The 27,785-nt window shown below is 37.4% G+C and overlaps 1 long non-coding RNA gene and 1 pseudogene across 1 annotated transcript in view; both read right to left on the bottom strand.

Annotated features, from left to right (window-relative positions):
• LOC109493429 overlaps positions 1-27,785 on the bottom strand; it is a 557,438-nt gene that overhangs the window by 122,454 nt on the left and 407,199 nt on the right. The gene's annotated exons all lie outside the window — the stretch shown is intronic.
• On the bottom strand, positions 1,129-1,228 carry LOC111557438 (annotated as a pseudogene).

The following is a 27,785-nucleotide window of genomic DNA, read 5'->3' as shown; positions in this document are numbered from 1 at the left end:
ATTATTATTATTATTAAGCTGTGTGATGAGCAACACAAAATACTCTCAGTGTTTAGTCACTGAACTTTTCGGATTGTTATAACAAGTAGAATTAACCTGACTAATAAACTATTCCTCTTAAAATCCTACCCATTTCATTGAACACTACCATTATAAACCCAGTTGCTTAAACAGGAAACCAGGATTGAGTTTGGTTTTTACTTATTTTTTATTCCCTTCTTCTAATCTCTCACAAAGACTTTTTGATTCTACTTCCATATGTAGCATCTTTGATATGTGTGTATTTCTTTGTACCACCAGTACACAATCTCATTTCTGGTTACCAATATTCTTTCCCAAATTTCACAGCTGCAAAAAGCACTTTATCCTTCATTTCAACTTCTAGACCCAATAATTCATTTTCCACATGGCATCTTGAGTGATCTTTTAAGGGTCCAGCCTGGTCATATCATTTCCCTGCTTATTATCTTCCAAGCAATTGCTATTGCCACAGGATACAGTTCTAATTACTTAGATCAGTTATTAAGACCTCTCATGACCTACCCCTTTTCCTCATCAGCCTCAATTTTCCACTTCCCCTTCAACTTTACACACTTTCTTGAAGGCACCATTCTCTGTCATGCCTCTGAGCCTTTGCAATCTTTAACTTTTACCTAAAGCTCTTACCATGACTTCATGTCCTCTTCCTCTTTGTTTTCCATTTTAAACTTTGCTTCTTGAAAGTCCTTCTTGACTCCCTAAAATAACTGGATTATGTGACTCATGTCACAATGTCACAGAACACTGATCTCATCTGTAACCACTGTCTTTTTGTCACTTTCCTTAAACCCTACATTCCTTATGGTCAGGGACTGGGGCTCAGAGTGTGCTCAATACATATTGAATAAGTGAAAAATTAACCCTCTCTTTGTATAAACAGTTACTTGCAGAGATATCAGTATTTTAAGACTAGAGTCTTTAAAAACTCCAAGGTTTATAAGAAGTCCTACCTGCTGTTTTAAATGCAAAACATTTTCACAATTTTGCACCTCTTTGGTATATGGAATATATATAGGGCTAATGGCCAAATATCTAGAAAAAAAAGCTAGAAGTTTGATATTACTATTTATATTCTGACATTTCTTTATTTTAAATATGGAATGCTTCATGAATTTGTATGTCATCCTTGTGTGGGGGCCGTGTTAATCTCTATATCGTTTCAATTTTAGTGTATGTGCTGCTGAAGCAAGAACTATATTCTTACATTTCTATTCCATAAGCTAATTATTTAAAAAAGTTTGCCTATGGCTACAGACACTCACAAATACGCATAAATGAAAGTACTGCACTTTTCAAATATAGGTGAAATTCGAAAGACCTGCATGCCTATCTAGAAGCACATTCACCAGATATATCCATATAAACACAATTCCAATCAAGGCAAAAGATTGAACTTAAATTAACAAAAGGCCCTTAGAATCAAAATAAACAAGAAAATCTAATTTAATCATACTGCAGTGTTCATCCTTTCAGTAGTCCCAATTTTACCCTTGACAATCATCAACACCATTTCTTATGATTTTCTTTTTGTGATTTATCCAAAAAAATGTAAACAAACTCATCTAAATGGGCTCATCTCAAAATGCTGAGTTCTATTTAATAAATTCCCTTTTACTGGAATCAATTTCTTTGTGCCAAAAAACCCCAAGTGAGTCATTAAAGCAATTATTGTGACTGTGTAATTTTACTGCCCAAATTACCTAAATAAATAGTATTTACTGCAGCAAAATGCAAGCTTACTGTCTTTTCATTTACTTTCAAATGGTAACTAAGAAGAACTGCTCCTGATGTTCTCAAAAATTCACACTGCTGGTAGACACAATGGTTTCTGATTCATGAGAACTCCATTGCTTCAGCCCCATAGGTGTTATGTGCTTTTAAAATATATTTACATTTGTTGTCTTATTTTTTCATATTTTATATTTAACAATTTTATCCTAACTTCATAGTTATTGGAGCTATGTAACGCAGGAGTTCTACATCAGGGCTTGACTTGCTGCATACAACATTACACGTTTGCCACCTGCCCTAGAATTGATTCTCTTAGTCTTTTTAAAGGCATGCATAACTGTTAAAGCATCCATGCTTGTATATGAATCTGATCTTTTAAATTGGACAGGTTCAAAAATTTTACCTATTTTTTATTTTTATTTTTGCATTTTAATATGAATTTATTGTCAAATTGGTTTCCATACAACACCCAGTGTTCATCCCAACAGGTGCCCTCCTCAATACCCATCACCCACCCTCCCCTCCCTCCCACCCCCCATCAACCCTCAGTTTGTTCTCAGTTTTTAAGAGTCTCTTATGGTTTGGCTCCCTCCCTCTCTAACTTTTTTTTTCTCCTTCCCCTCCCCCATGGTCTTCTGTTAAGTTTCTCAGGATCCACATAAGAGTGAAAATATAAAAGATCTGTATGCTAAAAACTATAGAGAGAAACTATAGAAAACTATAGTTTTCTATATAGTTTTCTAAATATAAAAAAAAACTATAGAAATTTCCTTCATAAGAAGGAAATTGAAGAAGATATAAAGAAATGGAAAAACATTCCATGCTCATGGATTGGGAGAATAAATATTGTTAAAATGTCAATGCTACCCAAAGCTATCTACACATTCAATGCAATTCCAATCAAAAATTCTAAATCAAAAATTTTATAGATTGGCATCTATAAAAAAGGAAACACAAAATCTGACCATTACTGAGGCTAATTTGAGGGGTTAGGAAAGGGCTTCTTCCCTTTCATTCCAAACATTTTCTTGCCCTGCATGAAGAAGGCTCAAACCCCTTTGATCAGGCACCAATCTTCCTTCTATTCCTACGTATAAAGTGGAAAATGCAAATGTTCTCAAGGGGAGAAAACTAGTGACATATATTGTCTTGTATTTAAATAAGGGTTACTATCAGTTTCTAATGAGTTTTTCAGAAGGAAAAGGGGAGACAATGAGGCCAATAGACATGGCAGAAAGGAGAGGCCAGGATACCAAAGACTAACTCCATCAATTTCAGAACTTTGAGGCCATTAACTCCTTCTTCTTCAACTATGATTTACTCACTCCTGACTCTAGCTGATTCACAGTTGGTGAAGGAAAGACTTCAGATCATGTGGTTCATTGTTTACCCCTCAAAATTGACACGTATTCATTTTTTTAAAGAACAGATACCCTTTGGATACTACCTACAAATTCAGTCATAGCTTATGAAGTATCCTAAGTCCCTCAGGAATGACTAAAAAAAATAAAGTAATTCTTTGTCTAGTTTTAGAATTTGTTAATGTATTATAACCTCAAGAACTTTGGTTGTTTTTTTTTAAGATGTTTTGTTGACTTCAAATGTCTTCATAATCAAACATATCACACCAAGGTAAAAATCAAAGCCAGGAGAGCCATCATTTACTAAGATTTGAGCATATATACAAAACTATGTATTTTACACAAATAATGCTTTGAGTCCTTACAAAGACCCTACAAAGAAGATGCTATAGTCCCATTTTAAAGACAAACAACAAACCAATGCTGAAAATGGTTAAGTAATCTACTGACCAAAATCATAAAATGCGCCTGCAGAATGTATTAGATCTCAGTTCTGTATGACTCAGAGCCCCTTATGGAAAGGGGCTACCCTGACAGAAAGGTCTGTGTCCCACAGATCTGGTGCTGAATAGAAAGCACCAAGAACAAAATAGAGCAAGAAAACATCAGGAAGGATCTGGAAGCTACTCTTGGTCTCCTAGATAAGCACAGTACACACTGGAGACTCACCAAGGGGCGGGCCTGTAAACAATAACACTTAAGTTGTGTCCTGATTCTACAGCCAAGACTTCAAGGTTTCTGTTATGAACTCTGCTAGGTATGGGTGAACAAGTATTTATCTAAATGTGTTTGGAACATAGGAAAAAGAAGACCTTGGCACCTGATGAGGACAGTCAGGAAGTCCCTTCCTAGAAGGAATTACCATCTTCTGAAGAAGTATCTGGAGATGGAGTCGAAGGAAGTAGTATCTCACAGAGAAGAAGAGCATATCAAACCATAACTCTGGCCATTCTACGGGTTTCATAGCAATCTAACTGTTGAAGGAAGAAGGCTTCAAACTTTCTGGGATCATACTTGGCTCTCTACAAGGTCACTCTCAACGTTGGACTTTGCATACGTAAACTGGACAGCCCATCACAATGTCATATTAGGGGATGTCAATAGCTTTTTATATCTCCATTTGTGGCCTCCTACAGGCATTTAAGTTTCCATGATGAGAGACCAGGGTGTTTCTCAAGAGTCTACTACTAAAATATAAATCCATAGAGAATGGGTAAAATTCAGATAATCCCTAAACATCTTGGTATAATTTGGTTTGGAACCACACTCACAAGGGTATGCCCCCATCAGAATGAAAGAAGACTTAAGTTTTGATTTAGGAGAAGAATGGAAAAGTCTGGAACATGGAGCCTTGCCCAGAGGGAGCACTGGTCAGAGCAGTGAATAACTCAACTACCAGAAATTTGGGAAGAGCTCAAGAAATAGAGATGCTTGGTTCTGGAGGGCACTTGCAGATGTTATAAACAGTTAAAAAAAAGTGGGTGGGGGCTGGCGCATAAAGACAAAATACAGAGTCCTCTATCTTTGTTGCATTTGCACGTACTTTTTTTCTTCAAAGTGAGTATAAACATTTCTCAATCCCTTCATGGTTTGACATAGCAAAGGAGACACAGTCAAAGCTTGAAAATTCTTGTTGACTTGAAATATCTATTTTTTAATGAATTAAAAAAATTAATTTAGTGAAATCTGCTGCCTATTGCCCACATCACATTCTCAAGGACAAAACGTACCAAAGTGTAACCTGAGCACCATGGTAGGCATTACTCTGCCACCCAATTCTAGTTCAGAGAAAATTCATCTTCTCTTAATACATTCTTAGAAAAAGAAATCATATATATAGCATTTGTAATTAAATACAAACAACTTGGAGCCCTCAACCCAGCTAGCATTTAGAGCATTTCATTTAATCAAACATATGATATATGAGTCAGCAGACTGAGATCTAATGATCATAACTCTCAAGAAAAGGGTGATTCGAAAATAGCAACCTAGGGAAGCCATCCACCAAGGGGAGCAATTAACCCAGAATGACATTCTATTCTGCTGCTTCTTGCAGATTGCATGCCACAGCACTTCACCCTGTAATTCCCATCTAGCAGCTAGGGTAGTGTGCATAGTCAAGCACTCTTCACTATAGTTTCCTCATCTATCAAGCAACTTTTCAAATGGGTTATGAAGAAGGGACAACTGGGGACTGCTGATTCATAAGATGAAACATATTTTGGGATCCTTCCTAAGCAGGAAATTAACTACTTTTTTTTCTTTTCTTAAAAAAATTCCTGATCTTTGGAAAAGATGAGAAGGTAATTAAAACTGCAATTAGTGACTAGGTAATAAGGAACAATGAGAATAAAAGGAAACTGGAAAGAGCTATCAGGTTAAATCTGAATCCACCCAAATTCAAAATACAGTCTGTAGTCTCAAAATAAAGGAATTGCTCAATAAATTGTGGCCAAGATTCCACATAATTCTTCCTCAAAAGTGTGTGTATAGAGGTAAACCTACAATAATTTTAAGATTATTTATTATGTTCCAAAGGAGGAGGAAAAAAGCATTAGTGTCACATTTGTAGAAATAAGCAAAGACCAACCAAATAAAAAAAGCAAAGACTATTTATTCAGATGTTGATACAACAGGAGAACCAGCTATCATTACTTGCACTGTGACAGAGACTCAAAGACAACAAAGGAGAGAGAAAGCTTAACAGTGAAAAAAGAAGTCTTCAGGAATGCCCTGACTGGAGGCTGGTGGAATTGGGAGGATGTAGGCAGCCTAACTAGAATGCGGGAGAGAAATCCTGTGTGATTGGTTAGGGATGTCTAATTGGCTTTCTCTGTGTGGTCCTAAATTGGTAGCTGGGACAAAAATTAACGAATCGATTGGTTACTAGAGGTAGCAATCTGGCTTTCTACAAGTAGGACTTGTAACAGACTGGCTTCCTAAGTTGTTAACTATAGATGAGAGGATGGTTTCCTAGGCAAGTTGTTGCAGGTTGTGGGTTAGAATTCTTTAATTCTTCAATTCTTCGATTCTTTGATTCTTTCTTTCTTTTCTTTTCTTTTCTTTCTTTCTTTCTTTCTTTCTTTCTTTCTTTCTTTCTTTCTTTCTTTCTTTCTCTTTTTCTTTCTTTTCTTCCTTCCTTCCTTTTCTTTTCTCTTTCTCTCTCTCTCCCTCTCTTTCTTTCTTTAGAGAGCGAGAGTGCACATGGAGGAGGGGCAGAGAGAGGAAAAGAGAGAATCCCAAGCATGCTGACAGCCACACTGACAGCATGGATCCTAATGTGGGGCTTGAACCCACAACCCTGAGATCATAACCCGAGCCAATTTTAAGAGTCTGATGCTTAACTGAGTTACCCAGACACCCCTAGAGTTCTATTTTTATGGATTGCCTGGGTATTATTCATTTGTAAAACGAGTCTCTCACATACAGTTAGATCAACAATAAAATCTTTTAAGTTCTATAAAAGTGGAAGCCAGATGATTTTATTATTTAATAAGAAACAAATGGTAATATTAATATTAAGGTGGCCACAGAACCTATAATATCTATTAGGGAATGGAGTAAATTTGTTGGGATATGATGCAACCATTACTCCAAATATTAAAAAAAAAAACCTACCAAATCGGGACTTTATAATTATAGAAACAAAAGATTGCCCTCTCTATTGTAAAAGTATTAATAGTCCATTAGATATTGTGGCATGCTGTTTCTGAAGGAATATATTCATTTTTGCCATTTGCTCCTTTTCAAACAAATCTTGTTTAATACTGATACATATTAAATCTCAAAGTAAGTCAATCCTTATATTCTAGGTGTGTTTAATTTTTTTTTACTCTAGTATGTTTTATTTCTAATTACAAAAAATTATAGAAGACCAAGACTGCCTTCTCATGGGGCTCTGAAATGGCTCCAAATTTTCATAATGGGATTTCCCTAAAGAGTTTGGGCAGAGGCAACATCTGCAGAATCATGGTATTCTGTCCCAAGTAACCATATGGAAGGGGATTGTACACATCATTAATTTACTCTCTCAACAACATATAGGAAATATATGCCACGTGCAAGACACTAGTTTCTGGGGTTGTGGAGAAAACTAATATAGACCCTGCCTCAAAGAACTTAGAGTCTGAAAGAGGGAGACAGATTTCTAATCAAAATGGAGTAAATACTAATCAGTCATTCTTCTGCAAAGTCACTTCAGAAGTGTGAGATACAATAAAGATCACAGAGGAGGGTGTTCTAGGTCCTTGGAAGAGGGACATGATAAAATGTCAACAAAACTCTATCTTTTACCACTTGGACAAAATCAGGAAAGGCATTTAAGACAAGAGGACAGAGTAACCCAAGGCACAAAGCATAAAGTGGCCTAACTCATTTGAGAAACATAAATAGCTATGAATGGCCAAAAAGATAGTACATGTTGAAGAAGGGTAAAGGGAAAAATAAGAGGGTTAGTAAGGACCAGATCATGGAATGCAAGAATGTCTTACCAAGGACTTCACACTTTATCTTGTAGGCAATGAGAAGCCTTGGAAAATTTTAAGGAGGATTATATTTTTATAAAATAGCTTTTTAGAAAGATACATCCACTGCTGATACATATATACTTGTTCAAGACTAATTTTGCTTCCTGTTGCTCTTGTAGTCAAAGGAGAAGTCTAATTTTCCAATAAGAACATTTACAATGAACCTCTTGATCAGAACCAATTTGTGTAGCAGAAATGAGATGCCTAACAACTCAGGGGACAAAATTGACTTGGGACAGGAGAGAAGAAACTTGAGTCCCAAAGAAATACAGAAAACTAGCCTAAGAACAGACTTTAGAGATCATCTACCCCAACCTCTTCTTCTACATAGACAAAATGTTAACTAAGAAATTTTGTTGGAAGATACAACAGACAAGATGCACTGAAGTGAACTACCAGACCACAGTGAAAATTTTCAAAGGAAGAAGTAGAAACCCAATTATAAGACATAAGGGAATGAGAGAATTTGGTCATTGGAGACTGAATGAGGGAAATGTGATGAACACTTCTTTGGAAGGAGGTGTTTCTTTGCTGTGAACCCCTGCCTCTAGGGGTAGCAGTAGGAAGTATCTGCCCCTACTGCAGGCTTAGCTAATGGACATCAGGGTAACCTCTCTGAGCATGTGATATATCAGATGCTGATGAAGAGGCACAGTGGACTGGTGTCTGACCATGGGCTGGAAAAACTAAGAGCAAGACACAGTTGGCTAGCAGCCTGGATAGCAGGAACAAAAGTGAGGTAGTAAAATTGGTGATGTGTATTCCCAGTATTAACCAGGGCAAAGGTTGCATAAGTGTTTCTTACTGAACAAATGCAGGCCAAGCATAAGAGAGTAGCCAAGTGAGTTGTCTTAGATCTAATCTAATAAGGCATCCACAGAGGCAAACAGACCCCAGCAAGGTATCCAAGGGATTTTTGTCAGAATGGAAAGATCACCCACATCAAGCAAACTATAGCTAAATGTCCCCAGTAATAATGGGAGTCCCTGGGCATAGAGAGTTGTCAGATTTAGCACATAAAAATACAAGGTGTCAGGTACATTTGAATTTCAGAAAAAAAAAACAAATAATATTTTAGTAAAGGCAGGTGTTAAATATTGCATGGACCATAAGGAACTAAAAATCTGCTGTTTATCTGGAAGTACAATCTAGCTGGGCATCCTCTACTTTATCCAGAAACCCTATTGGGAAAGCTACATCATCACTGAACAGTGGCCAGACTCAGAGAGCAAAAAACCACCACGTGCCTGTACCAGCCACGTAAGAACTTTTCTGCTCCCTTTACCATTCCTTCTTCACTAAGATTCAACCTCAGAGGGTTTGAATTGCAAATCTGGGAGAACAATCAAGGAAAGAAAGAAGAATCTGCCTGGATCTCTATTGCCCTCTGCAGCAACCCCAGCTGGGGGAGCAAGTAAAGGAACTGTAACTGTGAATGCATTTGACTGTTCATACGCTGCACATTCTGAGTTCAGGGATAAATGTTTTGTGACTCCAACTTCACAATGCTGGATTAAAAGATCAGAAAAGTTATGGGTCTGCCTGAGATTTCCTCTAGATTAAAGAGGATAAATAATTCCTTATCTCCTAAACAAAGTAATTGGGGCAATGGAAAAAGAAAACTAATTTGTGCTCTGATTGCATGTGTAAGCCTTCAATAGGCAGTTATGTGCAATCAAGTTATGTGTACTTCCATATACCAGTGAAGCCTAAAGAGATCTAATGATTGCTCTGACAGCAAACTTCTAGAGGTGGATGAATGTGTGGAGGATCCCAAGGTTCTCACATGTGCCCTTCAACTCTTCCCCGTGGTGACTTTGTCATTCTTTGCCAGCACTGAAACATCCATTCCTCCTCCATAAATTCCCAAGAACTAGAGAAATCATAACTTCTCAAGTTGACTCAAAAATACTCAAACAATTATCATTTGAAATCTCTCTAGAGAGACTTGCATGAAAACTCAAAATAAACTTACAAGCTATATGAACTAGGAATATAAAACCATCTCTCGGTTGTTTTTAACCAGGGCTCTGCCTCAATGTGCTTACCAAAAGGAGAAGCCCATCCCCAGTGGGTGTAGAAAGTGAAACATCAAAAGAAAGTAGTTTATTCTCCTGAGCAGTTAGTGATGGTTATTTTTCAACGCTGTGGTCTCACTTTCTAGGGAAATATGAGCCAATTGAAGATCCAGGAAATTGGGGTCAGTGACAGGGAAGGAGATCAGGAAAAGAGAGATATTAGAAGAATGCATACATATAGTAGTTTCCTGTGACTGCTCTAACAAATTGCCACAAATTTAGTGGCTTAAAAAAATAACAAAAAAATATTATAGCTCTGAAGATCAAACTCTGACATGGGTATCACTGAGCTAAAATTAAGGTGTCATGGGTATGACTTGCACTCCTCTGGTAAAATCATTTCCTTGCCTTTTCTAGATTTAGAAGCCAATATACATTTCTTGGACTGTGGCCCCTTCTCCCACCAAGAGCCAGCAATGGTGTCACATTCCTTCCTCTACTTTTATTACCACCTCTCCTTCGTTGACTCTCATTCCCTGCCACCCTCTTTCACTGATAAAGACCCTTGTGATTACTTTGGCCTCACAGACACCATCCAGGATAATCTTCCTATCTCAAGAGCCTTAACTTAACCATAGCTGCAAAATCTCTTTTAGATAAAAGAAATATATGCACTTATTGTGAGGATTCAGGATATAGATACCTTGGAGGACCATCATTCTATTACAAATGTGTTCTCTCAGTCTTCCTTTTTGGGCAAATTCTGAATTTTGAAAGGACAGTCAGGAATGACTATACTGGCTGGCATTTCTCCCTTTACTTCTTTCCCCCTTCTAATAAAGTCATTCCTCAGCCCCATTTTATTAATTCAAGGAACTCCCAACTTTATGATTAGTTTCTGCCATCTTGTCAAACTTGACATCTGCTTAACAGTTACCTTTCAGTGGCACTTTATATCACTCCTTAATCTGGTTGCTTTCTTCTCCCAATGACTATACCTCCCTGCTCCTCCTGGGGACCACTGTTCTTCCCCTTTTCCAACTGTGTGGTTCTGCTAGGGATACCAATCTAAATCCCCCATATCTACATCCCTTATCTACAAGTGTTGACTTGTGGTCCAAGGGTAGAGCAATAAAATCCTGTTGGAGATCTGTATACTGGTGAAGTAGGGACATGTAAACCCACTGTAACCATTCACATTAAAAGGTAGGATGATCTCTAGAAGAACCTGCATTGTTGTGTCTCCCAGCAGAAGAAAGAAACTAGTCTGTAGTAGGAAAAGAATAAAGCAGAGACTCTGTGGAGGACGATGATCAAGCTGAAGAGGCAGCTCTGCCCTTCTGGCAATTTGATTCCCTGAATTTATTTTGCCTTAAAATCAACCTCACCTCTCTCTTTCACTGCAAAGTTGACTCAAAAATATTCAAAAAAAGAAAAAAGAAAAAAGAAAAAAGAAAGAAAGAAAGAAAGAAAGAAAGAAAGAAAGAAAGAAAGAAAGAACTTTTGTTTGTTTAGGCTAACTTAAATTTGACTTTAATCATTTGCAGCAGGAATATTCTTTATTAGTATAGTCCTGAGCTAAGTGTCATACTTACAACATCCCATTAAATTCTCAGGACAATCTTGAGATGGCATAATACTTAACTCTATTTTACAAATGAAGAAACTGAGGCAAGGATTGGCAAGGTTAAGTAACCTGCCAAAGTTCATATTGGTAGTATGAAAAAAGAGTTAGAATTTAACCCCAGTCTCTGCATCAAAAGCCTACTCTCCCAACCACAACACCAGACTGCCTCCTTTTCTCCCCTGCAGTGAGACAGCATACCATGCCAGCCAAGATGAGTCTCCTTGGCACTCTTGGAGTATGTTGTGCTCAGTTTGCACATGCTGTTTCTTCCATCCTGCTGGATAATCACCACAATGCTGAAGACAGAAAATGGTAACTGGATAAACCCTTCAAAGAAGGAATATTCGGCATTCACTGCTTATTACATTAGCTGCTGCTCTTTAAAAAAAAAAATTAGACCACAAATTGTTGATTGACACTCATAATGCCCAATCTCCTGTACCTCAAACCCACAATTCTGCATTGTAAGCTTCCTTCAATTTGTCTTAGTACAACTTTCTACTTCAATGTGATGTGCTACACTTGAGGGTCTAAAATTAATAATGGGATCTCAGAGAATATATAAAAAATAAACATGCAGCTTTCCAATATTTTCAGAGCCTTAGGGGGAGTCAACCATTCCAAGAAAGTTACCAGGCTACTGTTAAGAGGAATCAAGGGATAAGTTCCAGACTTGGGACAAAATGAGTAGGGGTGGTGGGAGAGGCAGAAAAAGGATGTAGTTCTCTATGTGTTCAGAGTTCTACAGTAGGCTGAATCCAGAATAAATATCTCTACCTTATAGACATTTTCCTTGAATCCCCAGTCCAGACTGGTTCTCCAATTATACACTCTCTTAGCAAGCTGCACTTCTCCTTTAAAGGACTTACATAATTCATAGATCAATTATTCATTTGTTTTCTGTGTCACCACTAGATTTGACCACAAGCTCCATTTGCTGCTGTGGTTGTGCACTTCCCCAGGACTTAAGAAGAGAACTTTGTACTTGTTAAAGGAAAAGAGAAAGGGACAAAAAGCAGTGATGTTGACTCATACAGGTGATGACATAGGAAAGTGGATAAACACCATTTTCCATGAGACTTGTGGAAGTCGATGGTGGCATAGAGATTTTGATTTGATTCTCTGCTTTGGCTTTGTATCAATAGTCTGTATCTTGTCATTTCATTTTATCTCCAATAGAACTTCTCATAGCATCCAACAGACAGACAATTTTGATCAAATTACTATTCCATACCTCACCTTCAATCCCTATTATTGGCTGTAATATCATTACTGAACGTGCCAGAATCAGTTTAATACACAATATGTGATGATATTTTGCTCTGGTATTTGAGGATTTGCTGCCATTTCTTTCTGAGTTCCAAGTCCAACTCTTAGTTTCAGAACAAAAGTACATTCTTTTCCATTAACAGAAATTGAAGCTGGGCTTTACACTAGACATGTTTGTCCTTAAACATTTGTTCTCGGTACTACCGTTCTACAAACTATCCTCTCTCATCTAATACTTGGTCCTCCAATCAATACATGCCCTCTCCTAATCTCTTGGAGCTACTCTTCTTTTTTTTTTTTTTTTAATTTTTTTTTTCAGCGTTTATTTATTTTTGGGACAGAGAGAGACAGAGCATGAACGGGGGAGGGGCAGAGAGAGAGGGAGACACAGAATCGGAAACAGGCTCCAGGCTCTGAGCCATCAGCCCAGAGCCTGACGCGGGGCTCGAACTCACGGACTGCGAGATCGTGACCTGGCTGAAGTCGGACGCTTAACCGACTGCGCCACCCAGGCGCCCCTTGGAACTACTCTTCTTGAGTGCTCCCAACTCCATCATGTTTCTAAGCAAGTTTTTCTTTTAGTACTTTTTTACTCGTTTCATGATTTATTCACAAGCCTGACTATTCCTCTTTCTCCTTGCCTCTTCCATGTCTATCTCTGCTGCTTCTTATAAAAATAGTATCCCAAAACTTCACATTTGCCCCAGGCATATAAATGCTCATCTACAAAGTTCACGCTAAGTGAGGGGAGACAAGCATTTAAATGATCAAGTGAAGAGCTGGATGCAGGAAGCCGAGCACGCATAAAATGAACAGACCAGAGGCCATGTAAACAAGAATGAAAACAATAAGGATGAGCCTATGAAGAGAAAAGAGCAAGTCAAGGAGTCAATTGTCCATGAAACAGTCAACTGCAAGACAGCCTCAGAGAAAGATGGATGGTAAAAAGTCCTAGTAAATTAGCCAATACAGAGAATGTGTCCAGGGACTGGGAAAGAAGGGGTCAGTGAGCAATGGAAGTTCAACAAGTTCACCACAAGAAGAGTCTCTGGTGCTGAAGCCTCTTTTGCCTCAGGCTTGGGTGCCTGCCGGTCGTCTTGCTCCCACTCAGAGCCAGCTTTGGATTAACCTGTCCTGAAGATAGCAATCTGGCATGCCAATGCCCTTTAGGAACTGATCCAGTGCTCCCTAGAGTGGAAGAAGGAATATTCCATGACACTGATTTCATCAGATATTTCCCCCACTTTGCTAAATTCAACTATCACCTTAAGAAATGGAACGGGGTTATAATTTTGAATAAGACTGCACTAGAAAAACCAGCATATTTTTAATCTCACTTCAAATAGAAACCATTCCCTCCTAACCCTTTGTCCAAGTCAAGCTGTGATATCACTAAGAACGTTGTCCTGCAGAGAGAACTGCCACCTCCAAAGCCCTAATTCTATTTACCTCTCATTGTTTCTTCAAGACCACATGGTGATATTTTAAAGGTGTTATGAAAAGATCAAAGGAATTCAACTTCATATCATATTTCTCAAAGTACACCCTACAATATTTCCCTCCTATCTCTAATGGAAGGATTTTTAATCAAATTTTTGATGCGTTTGTTTTAAACCATTTTAAACCACTGTGATGCGTTTATTGTTTTAAACCATTTAAACCCTTGTGAAATATAACATATTACAAAAAAGTGCACAAGAAATGTACAGCTCAATGAGACATTACAAAACAAACTACACAAATACCATCCAGGTCAAAAAACAGTGATGATACCCCAAAGCCCCTTCTCTGTAATGCCCCTTCTTTATCACTACTACTCTCTGGCACTCCCCTGAAAAAAAGTTTGCTTGGGGCACCTGGTTGGCTCAGTCAGTTAAGTGTCTGACTTTAGCTCAGGTCATGATCACGGTTTGTGAGTTTGAGCCCCACATTGGGCTCTGTGCTGACAGCTCAGAGGCTGGAGCCTGCTTTAGATTCTGTCTCCCATTCTCTGTCCCTTCCTCTCTCTCACTCTGTCTCTCTCAAAAATAAACAAACATTAAAAAAATTAAAGAAAAAGAAAAAAAGTTTGCTAGCACCTACTGTACAGTATTCCACCATCAGATACACAAAATTATTAATCTGTACTATCGTTGACAAAACATGTATGCTGTTTTTATGTTGAGGCTATTACAAATAAAGCTGTGTAGGGGCGCCTGGGTGGCGCAGTCGGTTGAGCGTCCGACTTCAGCCAGGTCACGATCTCGCGGTCCGTGAGTTCGAGCCCCGCGTCAGGCTCTGGGCTGATGGCTCAGAGCCTGGAGCCTGTTTCCGATTCTGTGTCTCCCTCTCTCTCTGCCCCTCCCCCGTTCATGCTCTGTCTCTCTCTGTCCCAAAAATAAATAAATGTTGAAAAAAAAATTAAAAAAAAAAAACAAAGCTGTGTAAGCATTTGTATACTTATCTCATAGGGTACTTGCTACTTTGGGGTATAAAGTCATATGAGTATCTATAACTTTAGTGAATAATACCTAAAAGGTTTTATAAGTGGTTGGGCCAATGAACAGTTCCATCAGCGGTATGTGAGAGAACCCAGTGCTCTTCTTACTCTCCAATGAATTGTAACCAATCTGGTGCTAGTATCTACGGACATCTAATTTGGGTTTTAATTTTAGTTGTTTGTTTGTTTGTTTGCTTTTGGTTATTAGGGTGCCTTCTTTTATGAAGTGCCCATTCCAGATCTGACCCAATTTTTATTATGTTCTCTCTTCCTTACTGATTTGTAGATTTTATATATTCTGGATTCACACCCTTCAACAGTTAAATGTTTTGCAAATATCTTCCATTTGGTGGCTTACCTTTTACTTTTCTTAAGAGAAGTTCTTCATGTCATTACACTCAATCTTTTCTTCTATATAACATGCTTTCTATAGACTATAGTTTTTTTTTCTCTGCCCCAAATCTTGATAGTACATGACAATATTCTCTAAGTTTTTGAAGCTTTGTTTTTTAAACTTAAATATTTAAAACTACAATCCACCTGACACTAATTTTTGTATACAGTGTGAGGTAGAAATCAAGGTTCATTTAAATAAACATGTGTATTTCACTGTTCTAGTGATATTTACTCAAAGACTATCTTCCCCCTGCATTTCTATTGGGCTAACTTGATTTTAAATCAAACATTCATATATACAAGTATTTGCCAGTAAACAGGCAGAATCTACTAAAGCAAAATGTATTCATATATTATGATCTGGTAATTACACTCATAGGTATATAACCAATAATGAAGCATATATATTTATAAAAGTCATGTACAGAAGTATTTCAAAACAGCATTGCTTTTAATAGGCCAAAACTAGAAACAAGCTAAGTAATCGCCAACAGTAGAATGAATAAATGCATTGTATGAATTTATTCAGCATAAACATCCATACAATGAAAATACTAAACAGCAATAAAAATGATGAACTGCAGTTACATATTTCAGGAACAAATCTTATGAATATAATGTGGAGCAAAAAAAAGTCAAAAGAAAAAATATATACTGTATGATTCCCTTAAGATATAAAAATAAGCAAAATTAATCTGTTTTAATATTTTAAAAAACTACCTTTGGGAGAATATAGTAGATAGTGATGAATGGGAAAGGCAGCAGGGACTTTGAATTACTGATAATGTTTTTTTTTTTACTGCATTATTTTTTTACATGGTTCATTTTGTGAATTCACTAATCAGAGTGCTTACAACTTGCACATTACTTTTCTGTACCTATGCTATATTAGAGTAAAAAGTTGATTTTAAAAAGTCAATAAGGTAAAATCCCATGTATTTATGTCAATGTGGCGTGTATCAGTTTTGAAGAAAATAGGAACACTTTGTGATACAAATGAAAGAAAGTAAGAAAGTCTTCAGGAGAGAATGTTTTTGTTGTGGCTCTGTCATTTGTAAACTTAAAAAAAAAAAGTCCCTTGACCTCTCTGGATTATGGTTTTCTCATCTGTAGAATGAAAGGCATTGGCCCCTCAATATTCACTTCTAGAAAATCTGTTCTGAAATTACATTTACCTGGATAACTAGAGCAGAGCTACACACCTCCTTTAGGCCTGTCTTCACAGGGACTCTAAGTTTCATTTCTGTTTCTTGTGCATTCTCCACTGGTTTTATTGTTGGCCTATCTCTATGGATTTTTTCCATAATAGCTTTCATCTTCTAATAATCATAAGATAGTTAAAAAAAGGAAGAAAGAAAGAAAGAAAGAAAGAAAGCAAAATCACTTCAGTGTTTCTCAGAGGCGTGTGTGACTGGCCATCTGGTCGCATTCACAACTATGGCAAGAGCAGAGGCTTTCTCTATCTTATTAATTCAGTGCATGTCTTTCTTTGAGAAGTTAAATGGTCATATTCAATTCCAGCTTTCCTGTCAACACTTATGAGGAACATGTGGCCCTTTGAAATTGTAGCACATGCCCATCCCTTCACAATTTCTTAATGACGTTTCAGGGTTTGGTAGGCTAGAGGATACCTTTCATGCACGTCAAAGTAAACATCTATACAGCAATATTCTCTATTTATCACCACGATTTAGAGCCACGCATCCACTCAAACTCCTAGATTAGTATCTGTCCTCATGCCCTTACACCTGCTTTTGAAATGCAGTAACTTTCTAAATATGTCATGGCCCCGAGTTTCTCCTTATCCTAATCCATTTTGTACATGCTAGCACATTAATCTTCCCAAAATGCAACTTTCAAAACTCTTCAGTGGCTTCTGATTTTTCACTTTATATAGACATTTAAAATTTTTAGCAAGCTAAAGAATCACAGTGGGGTAGGCACTGTTTTAAAAGGCAGATTCCATGCCCCCTACTTGAGATATTGTCAATCAAGAGTGAGCCCCCAAATTTACAGCTGTTTGCCTATCTAATTTGGGGAAAGATGGGAAACCCAGAACCATTTCAGGCATTTTTTAGAGATGCTTCTCTACCCACTGCAAGTGGAGAAAGGACATGTAAAAATAAACTCTGTGCTTTGGCCAAATATCCTATAGCAGTGAATTTGGGCACTGCCAAGAAACCATCTTCCTTAGCAGGTTCCTCTAGATAACTTTAGAACTTACCCTCAGCTATTGCAGTAAAACTTAACCTGCCTTGGAAAATAGGAGTTAAAAAAAAAAAGTTAAAGTCAACAAGGAGTATCACAGGAGGGCCTGTTTCACAGACTTCTTAGAGGATAGAGTAGGAAATTTTGGACAACTTCCCCAAAAGTCAGATCAAACAGCTGCTTGGAGCTGTTCAGTAGCCCCTTCAAAAGAGTCTGTCAGGAAGGATCAGGAATTGATTTGACACCATTGGAGGAGACAGGAAACTCTCAGAATTCTATAGGAAGTATCACTGTAGCTCCTGGAATAATGGAACAATGAATGGAAGCCCCATGTAGAGATAAGCAAGGAGACACTACGAAAAGAATGTTTTGTTATCTGGAGACATCCATTTCCTCATCCCTCCATGCAAGGAGATTACCCATGATGGTTTCACATGGAACAGTTAAGAGGACAGATGGAGGAAAGTGTACTTCACTATAAGCCCAATGAGAAGGGAGAACTATGTTTCCCATAAAGAAATATGGTGGGAATGGAAATAATCAAGATAATCACATTATTCTGCCTACACCACTCATTCCAATTTCCTCTCCCCCACCTACTTAATACTATGACCAAACAAAAAGTAATTTGTTTTTGTACTGCATATGTTTTCTATTTCATTCCTTCATATATTTACATAGGCTCTTCTGCCTGGTACTCCAAACTAAGTGCCTACTCATCCTTCAGAACCCAGTTCAAGCTCCATTTCCAATCCAGCTCTCTCAGACCTCCTAGAAATAATTGATCATTTCATTCTGTTACCCACTACTAGCATCTTACCATTTACAAACTTTTATTGTGATACATGCATCACTATACTAGGATCATTTGTTTTCCCCACCAGACTGACTCCTAAGGATAGTCTTTATAATCCTTTATAAACACTTATGAAAATAGAGCATGATCTATTTGTTGAATTAAGTAGAAGTGGAATAGTTGATAGAGGTAGTAAGTTCGTTATAAAACATCCAAACAGTACCCAGGTGTTCAGGTCTAGGTAAAAGAGTAATCCTGACAGAGAAACATAAACATTGCATCCTCTACAGTGGCTAAGACAGGCAACATATAGGTGGTTTTCAAAACCTGACTATACAATTAATGCATTATTATACAAATGACATTGTGAGTTCACTTAAATTGGCCAGAGAATAAAAACTAAAGGGTAAATTCAGAGCATCAATCAATGTGACTATTTTGATTCATTGTGCCACTAAAATAAAAGATATATTTAGTCAGAAAGGATAAATTGTTAAAACTTTCATCTTAAAATAATAATAGCTAATGTATACTGATCACTTAGAATGGACTGAATGTATGCTAAATTTTTCACATGCCTTATCTCATTTAATACAGTAAGTTGATAGTATAGGTATTGTTACTATCTTCTTTTGGGGAAAAGTGAGGCTTAGCATGGTTGCACAACTCACACAAGATCATGCAGTTGAATAAAGCACTTTTGGAGTTTGCAACCAAGAAATGTCATTAAAAGCTATACCCAGGGGGTGCTTGGGTGGCTCAGTCAGTTGGACTTCTGACTTCAACTCAGGTCATGATCTCATGGTTCATGGGCTCGGGCCCCGCAATGGGCTCTGTGCTGACAGCCTGGAGCCTGGAGCCTGCTTCTGACAATGTGTCTCTCTCTCCCCCTCACACACTGTCTCTGTCTCTCAAAAATGAATAATAAACATTAAAAATTAGGGGAAAAAAGCTGTACCCAAAACAATTGTATCTTGTAGCATATCACAGGATGAGGTTATTAAGAAGGTAAGGTCCAATGCAAATTATGAAATTTTTTTCACATCAAATTAAATTTTTATTACACTGCTCTTTGAAAACTCAGTAAGTGTAAATAAAATTCTTTTTTTTCCTGAAGATTCTGTTCATTAAAAATTAATTTTGTGGATTTTTTCCAAATGTATATTTATATTTAAAGGCCAGATGGCAGAGGGCACTGTTAAATTGCCAATTTTAAGAGCTATCTCCATTGGAACTGATCATCTCATAACAAAATTCCCTTCATCTCATACGGGAAAACCTATAAAAAAAAAAAAGCCTTTCTGGCTGGTACATTATGACCATGTATACAGAACCAAAATAACATGTATTTACCCTCCAAAAGAAAACAGAAAAGAATATGGAGTTCTTCCAAGCCCTTGGTCTTCAATAGATTTCCTCAAGCTAAAGGAAATGGAAAAGTGTTACAGAAAAAAAAAATGGGCTTGCCATTGTTTGTGGCATTTACCAAGTAAGAGCCCCAAGTCAGAGACTGTAAATGAACTGACTCCTGTTAATAAGAACATTCGTCTAACAGTGCCAAACTCACAAACTTGAATTCCCATAACTGAACTTCCTTAGTTTGGGTAACTCAACCGCTTCATTCCTTCCCACATTTTCATGAAGAAATCTAGTTGATATTCACTGACTGAAGTGAAAAGAAATTCTCTTAATCCCTCACTCTAAATGACTAGAAGATTTCAAAGTATCATATTACTAGTCAAGTTTCATTAATCCTTATAAGAGAACTTAACATTGAAGCTAAAACCTTATATTGGCAACACTAACAAAAACGACCAATAAATACAGAAAAATGTTTCATCAACCTAGTAAATCCGCTCCATCCTACATTAAGTTAGAGATTTAAAATCATTCATAAGTAATTGTTTGGTAGTGTTTCTGTTGACAGTTATAGAAGGTTTTTGTTGTTGTTACATTTTCCTTTTGATAAAATTTCAAATTTGGAGAATAGTTGTAAGTATAGTACAAGGGACTCCTATATTGTCCCAAAAGTCACTAATTGTTTGCATTCTACCACCAAGTATGTTTTCATTTGGTTAAATGCAAGTGGAACATCTTAAGTCTTCACTTTTAATAAAGACGGTATTTGTTCCCTGAACCATCTTTTCAAGTCTGTATCTGGTTAAATATATTGACTGCCTCAGTTTATCTAACTCCTGCAGATGTGATGACCCCTAAACAAGCATGGTCATTCAAGACTTTCCCTCTCAGTCACTCAGCTATAATTGCACCTGGCATCTGATCTTCGCCACTTAGGTACTCTAACCACCTCACACTCTCTTCAAAAACAGAACACAATATCTCCACTTCCCAAGCTAATCTCCAACTGCATACTCTATCTCGATTGGTAGCATCAGTGATTAAAACAGTAATCTAAATTATAGTCATCAATTAGGTGAGACTTGACAACTCTGTGTCTCTCATATTCCATATCTTTCTGAAAATCTAAGTTCCTTCCCCTTATATTTACATTTTTCTCTCCATCACCACTTTCTTGGTCAGATAATCTAGCTCTCCCCATGTCTCACTTGGACTCGAAATAGTCTCCTACACAATGTCCTTACATATCATCTTTCTCACCTAAAATTCATCCTTAATAATGCTACCACGAAAATCTAAAACACAAGAAAACCAGTTTGTGTGTGTAGACACAACTCAAGTTTTGATAGCTACTTGTTGCCTGTAAGATTAAATTTGAAGTACATAGATTTGTAAATGATGTCTCTCAAAATCTGGCTCATCTCCTTTCCAGATTTATGCCTTTATATTCCTCCTCAAACTCTATAAATACTAAGAAGTAGATAAATTAAATCATGCATCATTAATTGGACACAAAATTACTTTGAAGCGCATGTAAACTCAGCTTCTGTTAGTATTAAAAAGCCAAACCTTCTCACTTACGATAATTTTCTTCCAGGAAAATTCCAATTTATTATACAAATTAGGGCTCAAATATCACCTCTTCTACTTAATGTTTCCTGAATTTGCCACCTGCCATTATTTAATTCCTCTTCCATACACTGATAATGTCTTACCCATGTTTCTTTGTTCTTATCATATTACAAGGCTTATTAAATTTTTTTAATTTATTTATTTTTGGAAGACAGAGAGAGCACTAGTGGGGGAGGGGTAGAGAGAGGGAGGGAGACACAGAATCCGAAGCAGGCTCCAGGTTCCGAGCTGTCAGCACAGAGCCCGATGTGGGGCTTGAACCCACAAACCGTGAGATCATGACCTGAGCTGAAGCTGGACACCCAACCGACTGAGCCCCCCAGGCGCCCCTACAATACTTATTTATTCTATGTCTGTTGCTCCATTACACTGTGAACTACTCAGTGTTACTCTGTCCTCAAATTCTAGCTTGCTGCTTCCCCATAAGAATTGCTTAGGACATATTTTACAAATACTACTACTTACTGCTATGGAGGACTAATGATTACTGTACCCTAACTATTTTCCAGGAACCACATGTATTATTATCTCACTTCCCTTCCCTCAAAACTTTCCAGGAATAGATCATCACGTGCTATTAACAGTCCTCTGTTGCCCAGGGAAGTAAGTGAAGATAAGTCATTTTCCTAAACTTACACACACATTACAGCCATAGTCAGGAGTCATCCTGAATGTGCTGATCTGGAGCTTGGGTTCTTAAGCCTTCACTACAATGAAATGAGTGATGTAATTTAGTACTTGTATTTAAAGTGAAGAATTTTCTTCCCAAACAGCAATATCCTTGACATTTCTGTTTGTGTAATAAAGTCTGTGTTTTAAAGAATGTTTTTCAGAATTCTAAACATCTTTCCAAATAGCTTTATCATCCTTTCAATTTCTTTTTTCTTTCCCCGATATACCCAGTCAAGGAACAACTTTTTTTTAAAGCTCAGGATTGTTTCAAATGTGAATAGTTGCTATTCAGATCTTGGAATGACGCATTCAGACCTTTAAATTATTCAACCCAATGTTTCCATTATTATTGCAAATAATGAACTGAATGGCTCTTTAAAACACTCATCCACTCTGCTACACCGGGAGAGCAGTTCTTCCCTCAAGAAAGACTCAAGAGGGAAGTCTGTAAAGGGTAAAGGGGTTTTTCTGTTAGCACTAATTTTAAGGTCATCATCTGCACTTTAAACAGAATTCAGAGGAGGAGGTGCACTCAGCAAGGCACATTACTGAATTTGAATATTTATGACCATATTTGAATATGTATAACCCCATTCTAAATTACTCCTTAATTTATTGCCACCACCAGTATCCCCTGCTAAACCCAGTTTGTTTATGTAGACACAACTTAAGTCTGTTTGGTTTTCCAACTCTATCATCTCAGAGTTTGGATGTGATACACAAACTTATGGCCATCTGCACTGAGAGGTCCCATGTTAGAGAACCCAGGTGAATGCACTATGATTTGTGTTTTTTTTATGCTCCTTTTGGCACTCCTAGACTTGTAAGCTTAAAATGACTATAATAAGCAGAAGAGACACTAACACTTATATTCAGTGCTTCTTCTGCATTAGTTCAGTTTGACTCTCTCTGAGCAAAATCATGAAGACTACAGGGTTATCTGAAAATGTATCCAGTGTGTGATCATGTGAAAATGTTACAGGTTCAGACAAATTTCTTACGGTAAACCTTTCTTCACAAACTCTTCCATTTCTCCCAGATTTTCTTTCCCTGATTCACTCCTTTGGAAATGAAATCCACCCCACTATGTGATTTGGGCAAACAGATGAATCCTCACTAGAGTCCCTTAGAGACAAAATAAGGTTGACAGAAATGGAAAGAACACAAGTTCTTCTTGGAGTGCTTTACATTGGGCCCTAGGAAGTTAGAGCTGGAAGGGCCTAGAAGATAATCTGACACACGCTTTATGTATATGCTGAGATCCAGGAAAAGGAAAGGACTTGTGAGTCACATGGCTTGTTAGGAACAGAGCTGGGTGCCAAGCGTGCCCACTCTGTGACTCTGGGCTGACACTGATCATGCCCGCTCAACAAGCTGGGAAAGTGAAACAAAGTGGGCAACATCATCTCTGCCAGACCCAGGGCTTCATAAGAAAAATGTACCCATGTAAATGGGAAAGCAATAGATATGAGCTTCCCCTAATACTTTTTTTTCATTAACACTAATTTCTATTATACATAGGGCTAAGGAAATAATGCTTAATTAAATATGACTTATAATTTCACAATTAACTAAATGTTCCTTTCAGGATGGCAAAGTGCTTTTAGTGCCAGTTCTAATATCCTCCTTCCCTGTCTTCAATGATCAAAAGTCCATCTGTGAAAATAAAACACACAATGTTATGACTTCTTCTTCTGGGAGATGGGATTAAATGGGTAGGTCATCTTATTCTCATGCATATATTTTTTTCCATTCTCATGCATATTTCCATATTCTCATGCATATTTTTTTTCCATTTTCCAAGTTTTATGCTGTGAGCATGTGTTATTTTCATTTGAAAAAGAAATTTATAAAAAAGTGAACCATTCTTTTAAAAAAATGTTTATTTATTTATTTTGAGGGGGGATGGAGGGGCAGAGAGAGGGGGTGCATGAGAGAGAATCCCAAGCAGGCTCTGCGCTGTCAGTGCACAGCCCAACACAATGCTTGAACCTACGAACTGTGAGTCACGACCTGAGCCAAAATCAACAGTTAGACACTCAACCAGCTGAGCCACCCAGGCACCCCAGGAACTATTCTTTAACACATATTTTAAAGAGGACCCCATATTAGTTTCCTATGGATGCTGTAGCAAATTACTGCATATTTCATGACTTAAAATAACATACATTTATTATGCTACAGTTCTGGACGTTAGATATTCAAAAAGAGTTGGCAGAGCCACATTGCTTCTAGTGGCTCTAAACAAGAATCCATTTCTTAGCCTATTCGGGCTTCTATAGGCCACCTGCCTTGCTTGGTTCATGGTCTCTTCCTCCATCTTCAAAGCCAGCAGTAGAGAAATTTCAACTCTTTCTTTATTTCTCACCTTTGCTTCCATCACCTCATCTTCTCTGATTCTCTTCTGCATCTCTTTTATAAAGACCCTTGTGTTATACTGGAGTCACCTGGATAATCTAGGCTGACAGTCCCATCTCAATATCCTTGACTTAACCGTATCTGCAAAGTCCCTTTGCCATGGATGGTAACATACACATGTGTTCCTGGAATTAGGATGTAGGCATCTTTGGGGGGGGGGGGCATTTATTCAGCCTACTTCAGACCTTCTTTATCAAGCCTTTCTGATTTCTTTCAAACATTCTCAGTCTCTCCTGTGTCTCCACCTACTACTCCCTGCCACACAAACACACACACACACACACACACACACACACACACACACACACATACCATTGGCTTTTTCTTTTTTTAATATCTCTATGGATATATTTATGAATATTTTTTATTTATGAATATTTTAAATATTATATCAATTAACATTCTTGATCCCTTCCCTTCTGGACTTTAAACATTATCATTTTTTTCTCTTGGCTTCTCTCTTACTCTCCCTTTGTTTTAGTCAATAATCAAATATAAATTGAGCAACTACATGGCCTCAGGCACTGTCTATGTTCTGAAAATAGAGTGGTGGACAACACAGATGAGGATCCTGCTCAGGGAACTTTCACAGTGGCAGGAAGGGTAGAATAAACCTGCTGACAAATACATAAACAAAATAATTAGAATTCTTCCTATATACCAACAGGAAACTAGGCAGGATATAACGTATGCATAACAGAGAGATAGATGAAGTGCTTTCTGAAGAGGGAAACGGAGTCTTGAGGCATGAAGTAGGGGCACAAGTGGAGTAAAACCAAAACAGACTGAAGCACTGTGGATAAAGTATCCTCTAAGTCATTTCTTCTAACATCTACAGAGGAGCCATGAATAAACCAGCATTGTTTAGTGGCATAAGTACTGATTTGGGACTTGGGAGATATAAAGAAATAATAGAGGTAATAGAGAAATAGCCCTCAGTTTCCTCATCTTCCATATTAAAGAGTTGTGTGATAAAATATTCTACATGTTTAATATGTATACAATTTCCTTTTACATAGTTTTAGATGTACTGTCCTTTGGGACATTGAAAGTCAAAGGCATTTGGCACTAATATATTGCTCTATTTAGGTTGTGTGTGTGTATGTGTGTGTGTGTATGTGCATGTGTGCCCAATAAATGTCAAGTTGGAAGAGTATCTCATTCCAGGAATCATCAAATAGGCCAATTGACTGAAAAATAATTACAAGATTATTATGGTTATCTTAGCCCATGTTATTATCATTTCTGAAATGAGGCTTCTGATTCCTTTTGTGCTCCTAATAAAAGTGCATGCACAGCTGAAGTTTATTGCTCTAACTCAGATATGCTGTCCACAGGCTGCGTTCATCCTTTCCCTGCCTCTCAACGCCAGGAAATTGTCTAACACTGCTGACCCCAATACAGTTTGGATTCTATTCAATACCCCGGAAAACATTATAGATCATTCTTATTTGATCATAACAAGGCAGCTCAGCCCTGTTTTATAATGGTCATAAGTAAAAATAAATAACCAATTTTGTCTGAATGAAATAAAATCAATACTTCTCTTTTGCAATATGCTTCTCAGGAAGAAAATCCACAAATTTGTCTCATTTCTAAAGGTCTGGTGGCAAATCACTCAGAGGCATAAGGGCTTTTTTCAAGTCAGCATGAAATGGGCCAAAACACACCATCCAGATTTTGCATGTGCCCAACAAAATCATAGTGGCTCAACGTAAAGTAATTTTTACGGATGATTACAATGGATATATATCCTTGTGCCTGATAGAACAACACAATCTAATTCTTTTTTGTGACCAAGCATAACGTAAAATGAGATTTATCTGTGTGCCCACAATATCTATTAGGTGCTGGGGAGATGGAGATCAGGTGAGCTACCCACTTATTCAGTAAGACATTATCACTGATAGTGTTCTGACACTTACGATAAATGCAGTTATGGCAGCATGGCTATAAAAGTCATTCCTGGATTTTTTTTTCCTTCTTAAAAAAGCACCTCCAAGATTATGGTGCTAGTTATCAGGAGAAAGTGTGAACCTTTCTTTTACAGGTATTCATCAACTTTTCAGATTCCTTTATGAATATTAAGGCATTGGACAATGTAGAGAACATAAATGTAATTGAGCACCTAAGTTTATTAAGGAATAGATGAGAGAAGTAAAAGTCACGCTTTTAGAAGTTAAAAGCACATATGTTTCACCCAATGATTTGTCAAAAATAAAAATGGAGAGAAATAAATGCACTTTCAAATATTTTCATAGGTTATGTTTTCCAAGCAACTCAAAAAAGGTGGGGAAGTTTGCATATTGCATAAGAACCAAATAAAAAACATATGGCAATAAAATACATTATTTACTTTGTCAGGGCTTCTGGCCTGTTTCATTTTTTTTTATTTGATTACAGACTATTGTGGGAATAAATGTACAAAGGCAAAAGCTTTTACTTCTTTCCCTAAATATATCATTAAGGTCATAAAGATAACTAGATAAACTAGTTTAAAGATAAAATAGAGTTTATCTTTAATAGTTGAGGAAGTCCTCCTGTCTGGTCCTTGCATAACAGAAGAACCACCTGCTTCTTAATTCTTTGTCCTGGAAATCATGTAGTCATCAGCATTTGCATATCACCTGGGTGGCATAAACACAGGTACAGCTATTTTTAAGAGTACCTTTGCCTGTATAATTTTAGTAAGACATGTAAAATGGAGTCTGATTCTGAACTCTGAACTGAAGACTAAGCATTCTGCCATCAAGAGGGAAGACACTCTTTCCCATGTTGGCCCCAGGTCTCATGGATATCAATGGTACCTCCTTGGGAGGCTGATGTTGCTCTCATCCTCCTACGTATCTTTCAAGTCATATCAGCCTTGGGGTAAAGTAGAAGAGAAGACTATCTCAGTTCCAACTTTGGGAAAAGGAAACATTGGAAGGATGCAGAGAGTACCCTTCCCTTGGTTAAGAGAAGAAGACTGAATAGGAAGTTGAAACCCTGGGTTCTCTCCTTAAATAACAGCGAAGCTGGCTAATGTGTTCATCTTTCTACTTCCATTTCCTTATAGATACCAGAAAGAAGTTAGCCTAGCTACACTCCAAGATTCCTTTCAGAATTCTTATGAATTCCCAATTTCAGTGCTCCTAAGAAGCTGTCTTCTTCCTTTCACCATGTGGCTCATTTCATATAAATGACCTGGAACCACAAAACCCTTCAATACTTGCCAGCTCAGTGTGCATAGCTGACCTCCATTTTAACTGTGT

Source organism: Felis catus, chromosome D3, assembly GCF_018350175.1.
Source record: "Felis catus isolate Fca126 chromosome D3, F.catus_Fca126_mat1.0, whole genome shotgun sequence".
In the NCBI taxonomy this organism is placed as follows: Eukaryota; Metazoa; Chordata; class Mammalia; order Carnivora; family Felidae; genus Felis; species Felis catus.
This window is presented reverse-complemented; position numbering and strand designations above follow the sequence as displayed.